Source organism: Tamandua tetradactyla, chromosome 8 (assembly GCF_023851605.1).
Source record: "Tamandua tetradactyla isolate mTamTet1 chromosome 8, mTamTet1.pri, whole genome shotgun sequence".
In the NCBI taxonomy this organism is placed as follows: Eukaryota; Metazoa; Chordata; class Mammalia; order Pilosa; family Myrmecophagidae; genus Tamandua; species Tamandua tetradactyla.
The window spans coordinates 52940970-52959879 of NC_135334.1; the positions used below are offsets into that span (position 1 = coordinate 52940970).

At 36.0% G+C, this 18910-nt stretch overlaps 1 pseudogene; it reads left to right on the forward strand.

Annotated features, from left to right (window-relative positions):
- Positions 1 to 1751: 1751 nt before the first annotated feature.
- On the forward strand, positions 1752 to 17368 carry LOC143645093 (stress-induced-phosphoprotein 1 pseudogene; annotated as a pseudogene).
- The last annotated feature ends 1542 nt before the right edge of the window (positions 17369 to 18910 follow it).

Below are 18910 nucleotides of genomic sequence, written 5' to 3' on the forward strand. Positions count from 1 at the left end.
TTTCTTGAGGCTGCTCTCAACAGCTGAAACAGAGCACGAGTTGCTGACAGCTGAAAGCTATCTGCTGAGGGAGCTGCCTGCAGCTGGGCAGCAAGGCCTTCCCCCTCAAAGGGGATCTGGAGAGGACATCAACTTGTCAACCACACTCTTCTTATCGTTTATTTTAGTTCTCCAAAAAGAAATCCAACAGATGCATACAATGCCAAGAAGGTATATTACTTCAGTAGGAAGCAACATGATATCAGGTGTAGAATCAGACAAACTTGGGTTCATATTTCAACTGTGCTCTAAGATGTGTGATTTTTGAGCAACTCACTGTACCCCCTTAAGAATACAAACTTAATACTAACTTTAAAGAGCAGAACGATCTAATAAAATCAAAGATGAGGCACAATATTAATTCCTTTTCCTTTTCCCTTCAGTTATTCACCATTCTCAGGAATCTTCTTTGTCAGTTTGCTTGTTTTATGTATTGATTGTTTGTTTTCATTTCTATCAGCACCACCCTAGTTAGGATAGCCCTGTGAAAGCACTTTATAAGCAATAAGCTTCATAAAAATGTGAGATAGTTTTGCTTATTTTTGTGTAGAAGCTTTATGCTAGAGTAGAAAGAACACAAATTGATGGTTTCAGGTACCATTTGAGAAACAACAGTTGTGTGGTCCAGCGCATGTTGCTTAACATTATTCAGAGCCAGTGGCCACATTTCCAGATGTAAGATAAAACTCTCTGATCTTCCTGACTCACAGTATATTTTTGAGAAATAAATAAATTAATATAAATGAGAGGGTTCAATAAATGTTATAGCACCATACATATAGAAAGCATTGTTATAATAATGTTGGAGGTCTCCAAAATGAGTTTCTTAGTATTTCAATCCATTCAACACACAGCAGCTAGATAAGTTGTCTAAAATCAGAGCTCAAGTTATATCATTTCCCTTCTCAAAAAGTATCAGTTAATACCCCTTTACCCTGAAATAAAGACCATGTCTCTTAGCCTGGTATTTAGAACACTCCAACTTTTAAAGGTTTATCAACATCATTTATACAAACAAATGATAAATGCTTCTGAAAAACTGTCCAACATTTTTAAAAATAATAATCAAATTAGAGAAATGATACATGCTTTTTGTAATGAGGGAACTAATACAATACAAAAATGTGTAAACAGCTAAGCTAATCATTTATCCTCTTGCCTTTCTATCCCAACTACATGAAATGATCAGTGTAATGATTTTGTGAGCATCTTTTCAAATTTGACTTCTAGCTCAGAAAAATATTTACAAGCATATACGCACACATAAGGAGTTTTGTTTCTTCAATTTTTTTTTTTTTTGCATTTTACTTATTCCAAGATAAACTCTTTACACAAAATTAACTGACAGCTTGTATTTTTTTTTTTTTCATGGGCAGGCACTGGGAATTGAACCCGGGTCCCCAGTATGGCACTGAGTCACCGTGACCCATCCTGTATTTTTCACTTTTCAATATGTCAAAGAGAGCTCTGATATATAAATTTGGGGGAAGTTGTTACTTCAAGAGAAAGCTGTACAGACTAAAACTCAATGACTTTTCTTGGGCCATTAAGAAAACTGAGATCACAGGGCCCACCACCCCAAAATTTGGAGAGACAGGCCATACAGAGAACACAGCAGCCAAGATCTCCTTCCTTAGAGCAGAGGCTGCAGGAGCCCTAAACTGGTATAAAAGAAAGACATAGTAATTTTGATGAAACGGTGGAGGTTTAAGATGGGAACAAACTCCTGGGGACTCTATCTTAAGGGAATCCCAGAATTTGATGGTTCTCAGGATGAGAATCTGAGAAAGAACCCTCTCGGCTCTGGCAGGTGAGGGGATAGTAGAAACACACCTAAGAATTCCACAACAAAGACCAGAGTAAGCGGCTGTACCCGCTGTTCTGAAATCTTATCCAGATATGGAAGAGAATTCTTCCCCACTCAGTCCTTCAGCTCTCTTGTCTCACCTTAGGAAGAAAAAAAATATTGTCTACACTGCAGCCAGGGAAGTGAGGAGGGGGCATGGAGAATAAGCTCTACCAGTGGAGGTGAGACAGAAACAACCTGACACAGACCCACTAAAAGACTGAGTCACATCAGAACATCATACCTCCCTCATTCACTACCACCACTCCAACAGGGCTTCGGTCTAGTAGTGGATTACAGCTGAGAGAGCTGCAACACGGACGCTCTCTGAAGAGCTGCAACTTGGACGCTCTCTGAAGGGCTATACATAGGGAGGTCCCAATGCCAAGAGAAGAGAAACACCAAGGACACTAGAGGAATTAAAAACCTCTGGTACCCATAGCAAAATAAGCATTAAACATAGCCCAACACATAGCCAGAGTAACATAAATCCTGACACCAAAGGCATATTTAATTTAGCTCTTGTTACCCGATATGTGTCCTTCTTTCAACAACAAAACAAATTATGAGGCATGCCAAAAGAGACAAATCAATTATCAGAATTACACTCAGATATCACACAAGATGTTAGAATTATCAGACAGTGAATTTTCAATAATTATAATTAATATAGTTATATAACAAAGGTGCTAGTAGAAAAAGTAGGCAACATGCCTTAACAGATAGATAGTACAAGCAGAGAAATGAAAAGCTTAAAAAAGAATCAAAAGAAAATGCTAAAAACCAAAAAACACTAATAGAAATGAAGAATACATTCAGTGGGCTCATTAGTATATTTGACATGGCCCAGGAAACAATCAGTGAATTTGAAGATAGTTTTAATAGAAACTTCCCAAATTGAAATGCAAAGAGAAAAAAGAATAATAATAATAAAAACACCCAGAAACAAACAAACAGGATAAAACATCGAGGATCTTTGGGACAATATCAAAAGATATGATATCCATGTATAATTGCAATACAGGTAGGAAAAGAGAGACTAGGGTAAAAGAAATATTTGAAATAATAATAGCAAGAACTTTCCAAAATTAATGTGTGACACCAAATCACAGATCTAGAAAATACAAGGAACACCAAACAGCCTAAATACAAGAAGAAAAAAAAGACATACAGGAATATCATATTCAAACTGCAGAAAAGAAAGTAAAGAGAAAATCCTTAAGAGAGCCAAAAAATAAAAATATACACCTTACTTCTAGAATAGCAAAGACAAAAATTTTACCAGACGTCTCATCAGAAGCCATGCAAGCAAGAAGTCAATAGAGTGAAATATTTATAACATTGAAAGAAAAACAAAACAAAACAAAAATCTAGAGCCTATACCCAGCAAAATTCTTCAAAAGTGGCAAAGACTCTCTCAGACAAACAAAACTGAGGGAATTCACTGCCAGCAAACCTATATAGCAAGAAATGTTAAAAGTTCTTCAGGCAGAAGAAATTTGTATAGGTCAAAAACTTGGATCTACATTAAAAAAGAGGAATATCAGAGAAATAGTAAATGAAAGTAAAATAGAATCATTGTCTTTTCTTTTTCTTAATTAATCTAAAAGGTAACTGTTTAAAGAAATAAATGCTAAAGTATATCGGGTGCTTATAGCATATGTATGAATGAAATGAATGATAACAATGTCACAAAGAATAGGAGGGAAAAATTCAAAATACTCTATTACAAGTTACCTGGACTGCAGTGAAGTGGAATAGTGTTATTTGAAGGTGAATTAGATTAGTTTGAAATGTATACTATAAACTCTATGGCAAGCACTAAATTTAATGAGGAGTATTATAACATGCAAAGGGAGGAAATCAAATGGGATCATAAAAAATACACAATTAAAATCAGAGGAGGTGGAAAAAGGGGGGGAAAGGAGCAAAGAACAAATGCAATGCATAATAAACAAAGATGGTACATATTAATCCAACTATATTAATTAGTACTTTAAATGTTAATGGTCTAAACACACCAACTAAAAGATGGATTGTCAGAATAGATAAAAAAAAAAAAAAATAAGACCCAACGGTATGTTGTATGCCAGAAATACATATTAAATATAAAGACTCAGATAAATTGAAAGGAAAGAGATGGAAAAAGAAATACAATGCAAACAGTATCCAAAATAAAGCTTGAGTAGCTATATTAATTTCAGACAAAACAGATTTCAGGAAAAGGAAAACTATCAAAAAAAATCTCAAGCATGAGGTATTTAACAAGAGATTGTTAAAGTACATGAAGCCATATAAAAAAAAATGAATAAATAAAGTACATGAAGCCCAACAGATAAAACTGCAGGGAGGAATAGGCAAATATACTCTCACAGTTGGAGACTTCAACATCCCTCTTTCAGCAATTGACAGATCAAACAGGCAGAAGTTCAGTAAAGATACAAATAACTGGAAGAGCCCTTAAACTACCAATCAGCTTGATCTAATTGACATTTGCAGACTACTCATCTAACAATGGCAGGACATACATTCTTTACACGCTCACACAGAACATTCACTAAGGTAGACCATATTCTGGGCCATACCTTAAAATTTTTTTTAAAGACAGAAATCAGGGGTGCATGGGTAGTTCAGTGGTGTAATTCTCATGCCATGCATAAGACATGGGTTCAATTCCCAGTTTGTGCACTAAATAATAATAATAATAATAATCAACAAATGGTGCTGCAATAATGGGATACTCACAAGGAAAAAGAATGAAATGTGACCCTCACCAAATAGCATACAAAATAAATAAATAAATAAATGATGGAAATCATGCAAGGTATGTTCTAAGACCATAATGGAATTAAACTGAAATCAATAACAGATAGTTGAAAAACCCCAAACATTTGGGGATTAAACAATACACTTATAAATAACCAGGAGGGCAAAAAAGAAGTCTAAGTGAAATTAAAACAATATTTTGAACTAAATGAAATTGAAAATAGGACTTCTGTGCGTGTTACAGAATGGAATGTGACAGAAATAGTGCCTACAAGACAATTTATAGCATTAAATATATATCTCGAAAAGAAAAAAGATCTAAAATCTAAAGATTCCAATGTAGAAGACTAGAGAAAGAAGACCAAATTAAATCTAGTGTCAGAAGAAGAAATGAAATAATAAAACACCAGAGCAGAAATCAAGGAAATGGAAAAGAGGAAAACGATAGAGAAAATCAACAAAATCAAAATACCAATGACATCTCTATAGACAATTTAAAGAAAAGGAATTCTGCTATAAAAGGAATGTAAAATGTATATCCTGTTCCCCAGGTTTTGATGTGCATACACATATACACATACACAAATAGGCAAATACATATATAGATACCTGATTTTAAATAATTAGGTTCATACCTTAACAGGCTGACTTTTTTTTTTATTATATTCTTTTCCTTTCAATTATTTTGGCTCCCTTTTCCACTCTTTCCTTCCACATGTATTACCTTTCAAATCCTACCAACCTGTATAAACCATCTGGTATGTATCTTTCTGTATTTTTATCTGTGTGTGCATGACCATATAAAAGTAGATACTCATTTGCATATACATGCAAATATTACTGACTATATATTTACACATACATAAGAAAGTATCATTGTTTACTTTACCAAACAAATAAATATCATATTAGCTTTCTTTGCATTTTGCATATTGTTGTCCACAATATTTCAAGAAAATTCCAACAAATAAATGTGGAGAAATCCCCTTTGTGTGTAATTTATTAAACCATTTCTTTACTAATGGTGATTAATTTTGTCTTTAAGTGTTTTTGCCGCCACAAGCAACGATTCCATAAAAATCCTTGAAAATATCCTATATGTTGGTGTTTAGTTGGTGCCATCTATTTAAACAAATGCATATTCTTCTACCAAGCAGCTGTACTCCTGGGAATTTATTCAATAAAAATATAAACACCAAATAAAAACTATTTGGTGCAATCTATTTAAGCAAATATATATTATTCTACCAAGCAGCTGTATTCCTGGGAACTTATTCAATAAAAATACAGTTTTCCAGGAAAGCAATAATTCTGCGGGGGAGGAAAGCAATCTAGTAAAGTCTTCCAAATACAAAATTGATAGAATCATTCTCCATTTGCTAACAATAGCTTTTGGATACTTTAAATTCTAGCAGCTTGGTGGAATAAAGTAATATTCCATCATTGCTTAAACATTCACTTCCCTGATCAGTGAGCCTCCGTATCTTTTCCAATTTTTGATAGTCATATAGAATGGTGCCTCTATCAGTTGCCTATTTTCATTCTTTCTTCATTCATTTTTTTCTATTTAAAAATAAAATATGGTTTTCTTTAAAATGGATTCTATTTCAGGATTCTCTGGACTACTTTTTTGCCTGGTTCATTTTCTCTTTCTATGCAAAATCATATTCATTTACCCTATGGCTCTTTAACTTGTCTGAAATCTGTTCATAATTTTCTTGAATTACTTTATATTCAACGTTACATACAAATTAAAAAAGAAGTTATCTAAATTTTCTAAGACTCATGTTGAAATTCAAATTGTAGTTGTATTACATTTATAAAAATTTTGAAGGAATTCTCATTTTCATATTAAATTTTTAATTTATAAACATCATGTGATTTTCCATGTTATTTATTTGCTTTAATAAGACCTTGTAATTTTCTTCAAAGTACTCCTGATCTTCTTTGTTAAAATAATTATTAAGTACTTTATAAATTTCTGTTTATAAAATGGGAATTTTCCTAATTCCTTTTCTAGTTACTTATCACTAGACTAGAGAGAAGTTTTTTTTTCTCTTTATCTTAAATGCAATACCGATATGCAATTCCCAATTTTCTCAAATCAGGTAATACATTTCCCCTCAGAGTATCTTGGGCTATTATTTTTTTTTAGTTATATAATCACCTAATCAGAAAAAGTAAATAATTTTATCTTTTACAAAATTTGTAGCCATTATTTTATTTTTCTCCTATTGTATATTTTATGCTCTTCAATCTAATATTAATTAATAATGACACTTAAGATATCCCTTTCTGGTTTTCAATTTCAATTAAAATGGTATAACTATTTCATAATTTACATTTATATTTGCTTTCAGATTTTATAATTTGTCTTTATTGAATTTAAGTAATTTCCTCCTACATCAGCCTACTTGGATACCTCTTAGGAATGATTCCTGGATTTTATTTTCAAACACATTTTCAGCATTGAGTGATAAAAAAATATGCTTTTTCCTCTCATTTTTGATGAAAGAAATTATACTAACAGATTGATCAATATGGAACCACCCTAGCATTTCTAGAATAACCTGTATTGGGGTCTGGTATAAACCTTTGGAACAATGATAGTTAATTAGCAATGCCAGTTTTAGAAAATTTGTATCTATAGTAATAAATGAGGTGGTACCATCATTATCAGATTTTGGTATTAATATTGTGATGACTTCATAAAATGAACTTGGAAGTTATACATTTATTGTTCTAGAATACTTTTGGTAGGGTATAGTAGATTGAAATATGTACTCAATGTAGACATGTTCTTAATCCGCATCTCCTGTGGTGTGACCCCATTTTAAATAGGTGCTCCAGAAGATGTTCAAAATTAAGGTGTGGGCAACTGAATGAAGTTGGGTCTTAATCAGGATTACTGGAGGTCTCATAAAGAAAAAAAACAAAACAGAAATCAGTGTCAGAAAGAGCCACAGGGAGGAGCCAGTATCCCTAAGACAGCAGGAATGGGGAAGAGAAAGGAGAACCACTGCTATGGGATGTGAGGCAGGTATCCATGCTGAACAAGTCCCAGGATGCTGCAAACCACTCCAAAACACTGCCAACCCCGGAAAGAAGCAAGCATTCTAGCCTCCAAAATGTTGAGACAATAAATTATCAGTTTTAAGCCAACACATTGTGCGGTATTTGTCATAGCAGCCTGAAAAAACTGACAGTTTTAATCGTTTTTGAAGATTAGATGGCGAACACTTAAAATGACAGGTCCTTAATCACCATTTCAGCCATTCCTTTAAAAAACTGACTTATATTTTCCACATTTCTTGGATTGATTTTGATAATTTATATTTTCCTGGGAAATAATCCATATCCTCCATGTTTTCAAAATTTTGCCATAAAGTTTCATGTAAATATCCTCTTACAGTTCTTTTCATAACTTCTATATGTGTTGTTATTTGTAACCTGAAAAGATACTGCAAGTTGTAATTGGTAAATATTTTAAATCTCTGAGTTTCTTGCGAACTAGAAAGGACAGACAAATTTGTTTGTTACTACTTAATGTCTTCTAAACACAAATTTTCAGAGAACTCAAAGAAGAATATTTAACTTTTACTGCCAATTTTTTTCTGGGAAGAAAAATAATTGTATTGAGGATTTTTTAATTAGACAATTTACAATCACAGGAATTCGTTAACCATTTAAATAGCAATTTTTAAACATTGCTAAAGTATATATTTATAACTATATGAAGTGAAAAGTAAGTGTTCTTTCATTCTCTCCTTTGTAAATTTAGCAGGAAATTGCTTTCAATGGCTTGAGTGAAAATAATGCATCTCCTAAATGGGTCTCCTAAATGTCCCCCTTATTCTCTAGCTGATATCTGAAACAAATGGGGAAAAAAAAACATAAGATTCAGCACATTCAAAATATTACATTTAAGTAATAAAGCTCATTCTGGAAAATGTCACTAACATATGTTGCGACCAGGCTTTCTAATAACAAAGCCTATCATTAAACAAACTTAGCTACTCAGCCATAGCAACATTGGAAAGGCAAAGACTTTCTCACAATATATGCCTGCCTCCCAGAACAAAGAGCCTTCCTGGGAAATATGATTTCTTCTTTGGTAGCAACTCAACACAAGAGATACAGAGAAGATTGGTTGGGCAATGCATGTCTGATTTGTCCTCTAAAACTCATCATGTGATACTAATTCACTCCCACTCTTCTAACAGAGTGTGAGATTTGAAAATGATTCCAGGAGACATAGGCTAATGGGATTTCTTCTATAGCAAAGAAACATCAAGAGAGGGAAGAAATATTGCCACTTTACACCTGAGAATTATCATATTTCATTCATTTATTCGTCCATTCATTAAACATTTATTGAGCACTCCTAATATCTAGGCCTTAAAAAAATCAGTCTTCAAACATTACTCTTAATAGCACTTGAAGTTCACTCCCAAAAATAGTAATGCCATATTCAAATGGCTAAAATCTGAAGATAATTCATTGTCTGTTTCTAGATGCCACGGCCCTTTCCCTCTGGAATGATTAGTAGAATGGGAAGAGATATCTAATGCTTATATATTTCAATTCCTTTGATATTGAAGTAGATATTGATGCTTCCAGCATGCCCTGGAGAAATCTGTACATGCAGGGGATAGCAACCAGTCCTTACTTATGACACCATTTTTGGTACAGATATCACGATGACAGGTGCCTATTCACTTCTCCAAGAGGCAGGTCAAGAGCCAGAAGTGATATTTAAAACACTTAACAACAAGAATGGTTCGTATGCCAAGCAATCAGACTGCTCATAAGCTACAATGCTAGAACAGAATCTTGGAGGGCTTATGATGTGTTGGTTTAACTCCTTGGTTGCAAAGGGAGGTCTTTATATATGGCCTGGGTAGTCAAGGTGTCAGAGGAAGCACCTGGGAGCTTAGGTAGAAGCTATTTATTAATCAGTGCAGAAGGGTTTCACTGTTTTAATAGCCATTCTCTTGTAAACTAGTTGAATGTCTGCCTTTTATAAATCTCATGAGATTAGGTATCATTTTTATGTTCTCTCAGGTTTTTATCCCCATGGAACCACTTGTCACACTGTACTGTAAGGGCTAATTCATTGTCTATCTCCCTAACTAAATTTAAAATAAGGTCCTTGTCTTGTTTGACATTGTGTTGTCAGTACCTGTCATGGTCAGGGACATGTGTCAACTTGGCCAGGTTGTGGTGCCTGTTTACCTGGTTGGGCAAGTGCTGACCTGTCTATTGCAATGAGGACATTTCATAGAATAAGATCATGATCACTCAGCTGCATCCACAGCTGATTCCATTTGTAATCAGCCAAAGGGGAGTGTCTTCTACAATGAGTGATGCTAAATCTAATCATGGGAAGCCTTTTAAGGAGGACTCAGAGGAGACAGATTCCATTCCTGCTTTGGCTGGTGAGCCTCTCCTGTGGAGTTCATCCAGACCATCCATTGAAGTCGTCGGCTTCACAGCCTGCCCTGTGGATTTGGACTCTGTGTTCCTGCAGTCACGTGAGACACTTTTATAAATTTTATATTTGCGAGTATTCCCTGTTGATTCTGTTTCTCTAGAGCACCTTAACTAATACAGTACCCAACATAGTGCCCACAACTTGGCAGACCAACTTCATAATATCTGTAAAAGAAGAAGGGAGAATGGAGAGCAGACAGGAAGGAAGGAAGGAAAAAAGAGAGAGAAAAGAGGAAGGAAGGAATTGTAGTAGGCAAGATGAACGTCTTATTACTATTCTCCAGGATATTGTTTAAAACTCTAAGCATTAAGAATAGAAAGCTGCAAAGATCATTTAATCCAATCCCTCCTTTTATAGATAAAGATGAAGAAACTTAAAGAAATTAAGTATTTTGCCCAGCAAAATGTAGTTAAAGACAATACCCAAGTGCCCTGGTCCAAGTCTGGTGTTCTTATCTTTCTACCTCTCTGAACCTTTTACAAAACAAGTTTGAATCTTACTGGCAAAATATTCCCCTTTTATCCATGTAATTTTCTTACTTTGGAATTGAAATTTTTTTCAAAGTATTCTATAGCTACTGCAAATACCTTTGATTTATTTCAGGAAGGTTGGTGTTTTTCTTTGATGCTGTTTGATACTCATAAAAATTAAAATGCCAACATACATATTGATGTATTTATCAAGACTAAAGCAAATTCGCATTCTTAATTCTTTACAGTATGTTCCAGGATCACAGCACATGCCAGAAATAGTGCTCATCCCTAATTAACAGTCTGGCCTGAGGTGAAACACCTGTGTTTCTCCATGAAATTCAATTTAAAAAGAGAACCTACAAACTTCTGTATCTCCCTGCTGTACTTTCCCACATTCCTGGCAGACAATTGTAAGCAAGCTTTTAAAAAAAAACACTTACCAAGTTAAGTGAGCAATAAATTAAGTGCTTAGGCCCCTAAACCACATAAATAGTTTATTTGTATTACCAAAGAATAAAGTGAGACACATGGTACATTGTCAGGAAATTGTAGTAGGCAATAAAGTAGCATACGTTTTGAGTCAATTCCTCTTGCTGGTTTCCATAAAGTAGAAATAAGGCTTTTACCTACTCAACTGCCCAGGACACAGGTGTTTTAGAGCAGCATCTCTCAGAATGTATCCATTGTAATACCAGTAAATACCAATATAGAATCCCCTCTTTCTCTCTTTCTCTCTCTCCCTCTCCCACACACACATACACACACACACACACACACACACTCACAATCAATAAACTTGGGAATTCCTATCTACTGTACCAGCCTATTGGAGATGAAGTCATGGGTACTGAGCTTCCTGAACCCAGTAAGGGGTCGGGTCCTTCCTTTTTAAGCACAATTTCCACTTACTAGCCCCAGAACCAACATAGAAGAAGTCAATTGACTCTTACGTACTCTGTCCTTCCACACTTCAAATCTTCAATGGAAAGAGGAAAGGAAATTGGATGTCATGGTCAGGTTCATGTGTCAACTTGGTCAAATTGTGGTACCTGTTTGTCTGGTTGGGCAAGTGCTGACCTGTCTGCTGCAATGAGGACATTTTATAGAATTAGATCATGATTATGTCCGCTACATCCATAGCTGATTCCATTTGTAATCAGTCCAAGGGGAGTGTTTTCTGCAATGAGTGATGCTTAATCTAATCACGGGATGCCTTTTAAGGAGGATTCAGAAGAGACAGCTTTTATTCCTGCTTCGGCTGGCGAGCATATCCTGTGGAGTTCATCCAGACCCTCCATCGGAATGGTCGGCTTCAAAGCCTGCCCTGAGGATTTTGGACTCTACATTCCCATGGTCACATGAGACACTTTTATAAATTTTATATTTGCAAGTGTTCCCTGTTGATTCTGTTTCTCTGGAGAACCCCAACTAATACAATGGGCATGATGGAAGTTTTCAGGCTCTTACGGGTTCAAAACTGGTCTGTCTCAGACTGTCTCAGGAAGGTCTCCACTTCCAGGGAATGAGCAAATGAACAACATTATATGGAAGTCCTCACAGCACTTGAGCTTTCTCTATATCCTTCAAGATTGTCATATGACTTGAAGAGTACATACAAATCTTATACTATTTATAAAATCAGGAATACTAAGGGCATTTGGATTATTTTATCCTCTCAAGGATTCCTATCTCCTTGGCCCTGGTTAAGATTACATTTTTACTTGAAAAAAATTTTAAATATACATATATATGTAAACTTATAATGATTGTTCTCCAAATTGTTTTAAATGCTCTTGGAAAAAACTTTGCATAAAAGAGTAAAAAGGGGAGAGGGGCTGCAGAGAGAAGATTCAAGTATTCTAATAAGAAGACTTTGATTTTGTTCGTATAGATGATGTACAAATAGGTAGATAGGAGCAGAAGCATTGATGTTCCCTCAGAAGGGAAGGAGAATACACCGTGATTATCTTAACAAGGATTTCCATAGCTTCCACCACATGCATCAGCTTACCTAAAGGCTCAAAGAAGTCTTTCAGTCAATAATTGCCCAAATTGTTATGATCCCAAAACACTTTTTTGAGCAATACCTGTTATTAACTCATGAGACACCAATGTTCCTACAATACAGGTTGGAAAATGGTCTAAAACTATGCTTGGTGGAATTGCCTATAAATAAGCTGGTTCATGACATCAATTGACTTACAGCCATATGGTCTATTCTCATATTTTTAGGAATTTTCCCCCCAAATATAGAATCTTACAGGTGGGAAGCCTTAGATATTTTCTAGTTAAACACTATCATTTCGTGTGTGAGACCAGAATGGTTTCACATTGTACCCAAGGTTAGACAGAAAAGAAATAGCCAGAGCTATATTTTAGGTTGCTAATGTTCTCATTTTGAGACCCTTCTCAGCCTTGCATGTGAATTGATCCACTATCTGATCTCCCACATTTTCAATCTTATTTTCCTTTGCAATCCCAGCATAAAATGTACAATTTCAACAAGAATACAGGCCTCAAAAATTCCTGCTTCTGTCTTTCCCCACACAATGTCCCTCTGTGTCTTAGTTTCCTGGGGCTGCCCTAACAAAGTACTACAAGCTTGGTGGTATAAAAAATAAAGATTTATTGTCTTGCAATTCAGGAGACTAGAAATCCAAATCAAGGAGTCAACATGGCCATGCTTCCTCTGAAATCTGTATGGTTCTAACCATTGCTTGCTAGCAATCCATAACTCATTCTCTGCCCCTGAATCTGATGGTCTCTGTGTCCAAATTTCTCTGCTTATAAGGACACAAGTCATGTAGAATTAGGGCTCACTCTATTTCAGTTGGGTCTCATCTTAACTAATAACACTTTTGAGGACATTATTTACAAATAATTTCATATTCACAGGACAGAGGGTTAGGACTTGAACCTAACCCTCTAATGTCTTTTTGGAGGAGACAACTGAACCCATAATACTCTGTTATTCCTTGTCGTGTATTATCCACATTCTAGACAGTAAATGCCACTTCTGTGATACTATTCCTGGCCAACTGAACTCATGCTGTTCACTCTTTTTTCTAAATTTGACAACCACATCATATGATACATGTCATTCTTTTCATGCAATTATTCATTATTAGTTATCTTTTCATGATCGTATCTTGTCTCCCAATCCAGGTTTCTCAAATGGGTATCTCCATTGTGGTTAATTTTTTTTTAACATTACCTGTTGATTTTTCTCAACTTCTAATAAACTAGCTGAAAGATATTTTCCTATAATATATATAAAGCATGAGTTTAATAGCAATGGAATTCAATAAAAATACAATGATCACAGGGGTTTGTAATGGTAATACCCAAAAACCAGTATCATATAGGCAAGCTACCTGTACTGCTCTCCTAATATAATGACAAATTATTGACATTGCTATGTGGCATATATGAAATCACTGATCCTTATATCCAAAGCAGAGTTGTCAGAACAAACTTTCAGGTAAAAATAGATATTCCCTGTTCACTTCTGCTTATGATCTTTCATTCTTAACTTCCAATTCCACTAGTAAACTCACACACATTTACTATCTTATAGATCTTCTCTATAATGGTGTTTGATGTTAAAATATCAATCTAAATTTCAGAGTATGTCTTGAGGTTTAAAATAGGCCCTAAGCTGCTTGGCAGTATTCATGTCAAGATCATCAACTCAATGAATAATTCTGTTTTAGACTATTGATCATTATTAGCTTTGGAGTTGAACGGAAGAGGCAAAGAATAACTTCAGAGAAAATGAGTTTTAATTACTTTAATTGAACTACTCTTGTTCAATTATGATGAATCAAGAGCTGTTCTGGTCAATATCTTGTCAAATTAGACACCGACATACTTCAGGGTGGCATTTCTAGCTAAATATCTTTAAAAATTACATCTAAATATATCCAGATATATTTCCGAGAAGCTGTCAATATTTAACTACACGGCCATTAATATCCTTCTCTCTTAAAAGCCCAATGTTGTGTTTATTTTTGAAAGGCACCAATACCATTACTTAAATTTTCTGATCTCTTCAGACAAGATAGCACTGTCAGGAAAAGAATGCTATACTTTTTCAAGAGGTCCCTTGGCAAGCATTGGAATAAAAAGGCGTAGAATAAAAAGGATTCAAAACAGGCAAGTATCGCTTTGATTCCCTCAGATACTTTGACAAAACACCAATGATCCTCATGGTAAATTTCAATTTTGTCAAATGTTAACTCTCCACAGCCAAGTCTAGGGTGTAACATTGCCCTCTAAAGCATATGAGAACTTTCCATTTGAGAAGACCTGTTTCTAGAATGAAACCCTCCTTAGGTGAGGTAGGACTATCTAATCTGCTTCTAAGGAATATTAGATAAATTCTGTTTCAACCACAACCCTTCTCTCAAACTCTAATTGACTAGATTTAAACCCCCAAATTTCGTGTGAGAAACTTCAAACTAGAAGATCCCTGAGTAACTGAGTTATAAGTATATTCTTTTTCAATGCTAACAGTTTGGCCAGAAAAGAAAGGACAGGAAAAGAGATACCCTGAAGGTCACGTGTAGTGATCTGATGGGAGAGAAGAAGTACTGCTATTATCTGTCACACTGGCCTGCCTTTTATTTTAGAACATTGATATCCTTGGAGAGTGGTCATTATAATAAAGATCATATACCTTCAAGGTTCCAGGATGGTGGCATTCCAAATAGATGCTAGGGGACAAATATAATATAGGAATTTGAAGGTGACTTGCCAAGCAGGACTCTTAATTGTATATTCTCCATGACTGTGCTGAATATCAGCAATAATTGTGAGAAAGATAGGTCATAAGCAACTGAAAACTGACCTTTAAAAATTCTTCTTAGGTTCCAAAAGTCCTTCAACTAGAAAAAGATACTCGGAATGCAAATTCCTGGCAAACTTCCCAGGATTCCAATGAAAGGGCAATCCCATAATATTTAAGGCAAGGGTTCTTCCTTTTGACACTTTGTATTTTTTCCCTTCTAGCCTAGCATCACTCACTGTTAATTGTGCCTCAGTCATAACAGCAGGTGGTATAAAGTTGGATATGCTATATCAGTGCAATATCAAATCACATCAAAATTCAGTGGTGTGTTGGGAACGCTGAACAGACAGATTCTATTCAGCAGGGTTCTGGGCCAGGCAGTGGAGCAGGACTCAATCAGCAGGCTATGACAAGAAAGGAGGCTACCCAAAAGCTTATGAGGACAGCTACAAAACTACCAACATGAAGTCTGACTGTGGTAAGGCTATTCATGAAAAGTACCTACTCTGGAGTTCTCAAACCAGTTTGAAGAAGCCTAATGAAGGTATGAGGAGTGTTTAAAACACAAAGCAAATAACCCTCAACTCAAAAAAGGTTTACATGGAGACCAAATTGGCAGAGAGGGAATTCATGAACCCTTTCAACATGCCTAATCTGTACCAGAAGTTGGAAAGTAATCTCAAAACAAGGACACTACTCAGTGAATCCTATCTACTAGGACCTGATAGAGCAACTGAGACAAGCCACCAACCTGGGCACAAAATGACAATGTTCCCTGATCATGACAACTCTCAGTGTCCTGCTTGGAGTTAGTCTGGGTGGTATGGATAAGGAGGAAAGGTTGTCACACCTCCTCTGCCACCTCCTCCAGAAAAGGAGACCAAATCAGAGCCCATGGAAGAAGACATTCCAGAGAATAAGTAACAGACACAAAGAAAAAGTGCTGGGGAGGGTGGGCAATGGTGGCTCAGCGGCAGAGTTCTGGCCTGCCGTGCCAGTGACCCAGGTTTGAGTCCTGGTGCCTGCACAGGTAAAAAAAATAAAATGAAGTGCTGGGAAGTGATGCCTACTACAAGAAAGATGTAGTATGGCCTTGGAGAATTACGACAAGGCCAAGGATCTGGGAATGCCAACATGACATTACCAATCAAGCAGCCCTGGACTTTGGAAAGGGTGACCACAATAAATGCCAGGAGTTCTGTGAGAAGGCTACAGAAGTATGGAGAGAAAACTGAAATGACTTTGGCAGATTGCCAAAGCCCCCAAATCCATAACTCCTACTTCAAAGAAGAAAAGTACAGATTCCATTTCTACAAATCTTTGGCAGAGTACCAAAACCCAGATATACTCATGAAATGCCAGCAAACAGAGAAAATCCGGAAGGAGCAGGAGTGCTTGGCTCACCTTAACCCTGACCTGGCTCTGGAGGAGAACAAAGGCAATAAATGTCTCCAGAAAGGAAACCAGCCCTCGATCATGAAGCCTTATAAGAGACCATCAAGCGGAACCCATGAGATGCCCAATTGTATAGCAATTAGGGCTTGCTATGCCATCTCATTGAGTTTCAGCTGGAAGGACTGTGAGGAGTTTATCCAGCTAAAGCCAGCCTTCATCAAGGACCATATATGGAAAGCAGCTGCCCTGGAAGCAATGAAGGACTACACAAAAGCCATGGATGTCTGCCAGAAGGTGTGAGAACTGGACTTCAACTGTAAGGAGGCCACAAATGGTTACCAACGCTTTGTAATGGTCCAGTATAACCCAGAGGACAGCCCTGAGGATATGAACTGACAGACATGGCTGACCCTGAGGTGCAGCAGATAATGAGTGGCCCGGCCATGCTGCTCATTCTGGAGCCAAGGCAGAAGAACCCCCACACACTCAGGGAACACTTACAGAATCCTGTAACAGTTCAGAAGATCCAGAAACTGATGGATGTGGGTCTGATAGCAATCTGGTGATGACTTGTTCCTTCCCCTACCCTTCACCCTCACGACTGTGACAAACGGCACAGAGCAAAGGGGAAAAAGGGGAAAATTTTATCTCTATATTTCAGCATACCTTTGTGGGAGATGCAGAGACTTATACTCGCTCTTACAGCCACTGCTCTGGGCCCTTACCACACATGCATGGTCTCTTCACTGCTGGCCTTGAGTTCCCTGTCTCCATCACCTTCCCCTCAATCGACTGCTCCCAACAGCTGGTTATTTTTTATTTGGGACAGTGGGTATATATGGGGAGGGGAGGGTGTTCTTCCCAACCTCTAGTCCTAATTATCTTCATATTGTTAATTTCATGTCCCCTTCTCCAGTAAAACAAGCTAGTCAGGCCTGGTTATATCTTGGGAGGAAGTGAAATCAGTGACCTCAGAGGGCTACAGGATAGTTGGAGGGGAAGGGGAGATGCAACTTGTTAAACAGTTAAAAGACATAAAATTAAATATTCATATAAATATGATAATGCAAACTATCCTCCTGAATATTTATGTTAAAGTAAAGGTGATATTAGAGAACCAAAGGTTTAGTAAAAATGGACAGATTTAGCAAAAACTGAACAGTATTAACTTTAGGAAGATAATCTGGTTACGTACTTTTTAGAGGGATTGGAGGTAAGGCTAGATAAAAACAAGTAGATGAATTATGAAGTATGATGCTGCAAGTGGAAAGTTCTCATTTTTTCTTCCCTGAAAGATGTTGGGGAGTTTAAAAAAGACAGAAGACAGTATGCAGATGGAATGCAAAAGACTTGGCCATTACTCCACTGGGGAAAGCTAAAGAGAAATGAAGGATGATATTGAGATGTGAAAACTATATGGATAATTAACTTAAGAAATAATGTCCTTCCTCCCACATTACACTGCCTTTTAAATAATTGTCCATTAAATGTTTAAAAATACTATTGTAATTATTAATAGTGATTTTCCTTCAATAGTTTGAAATTTCATTTATATAATTTTATGCATTATCCATAAATTTAATATGTAAAAATGCAGTTCTATCCATGTTTCTGGTTAGCATCCTTCTCCAATCCTCAACTCCCCAGAATATGTCTTAAATTTAGATATTAGTAAAAAGTACATATAATTCACTAAAAAAAAATCAGTGATATAGGAAACTAACCAAGCTACCCTCTGGAAAAAGTTTTATAATTTCAAAATTATGTTTAAAATTCAAGCTGCTTTATTTGGTAATCTCCCATTGTTTCTAAGTTACTGCAGACAGCTAAACAAACAATAATATTAAAAGCTCTATACTTCCTGTGTTTTTTTCATTTAAATTTTTAAATTTAGTTCTACCATATACCTTTAAGGAGGTAGTACCATTAGTCCCCAAAAACAAGACTTAAAGAAGCCAAGTAACTTACTTCAGGTAACACAGCTACCAAATTTTGGAGTCATGATCGAAACCTAGAACTTCACGACTCTAAAATTGTGGAGCTATAGAACATATGAGAGGTAGTAAGGGATGGCAGAGTAGGTAAAAGTTGCTGCTAAAAGCAGCAGT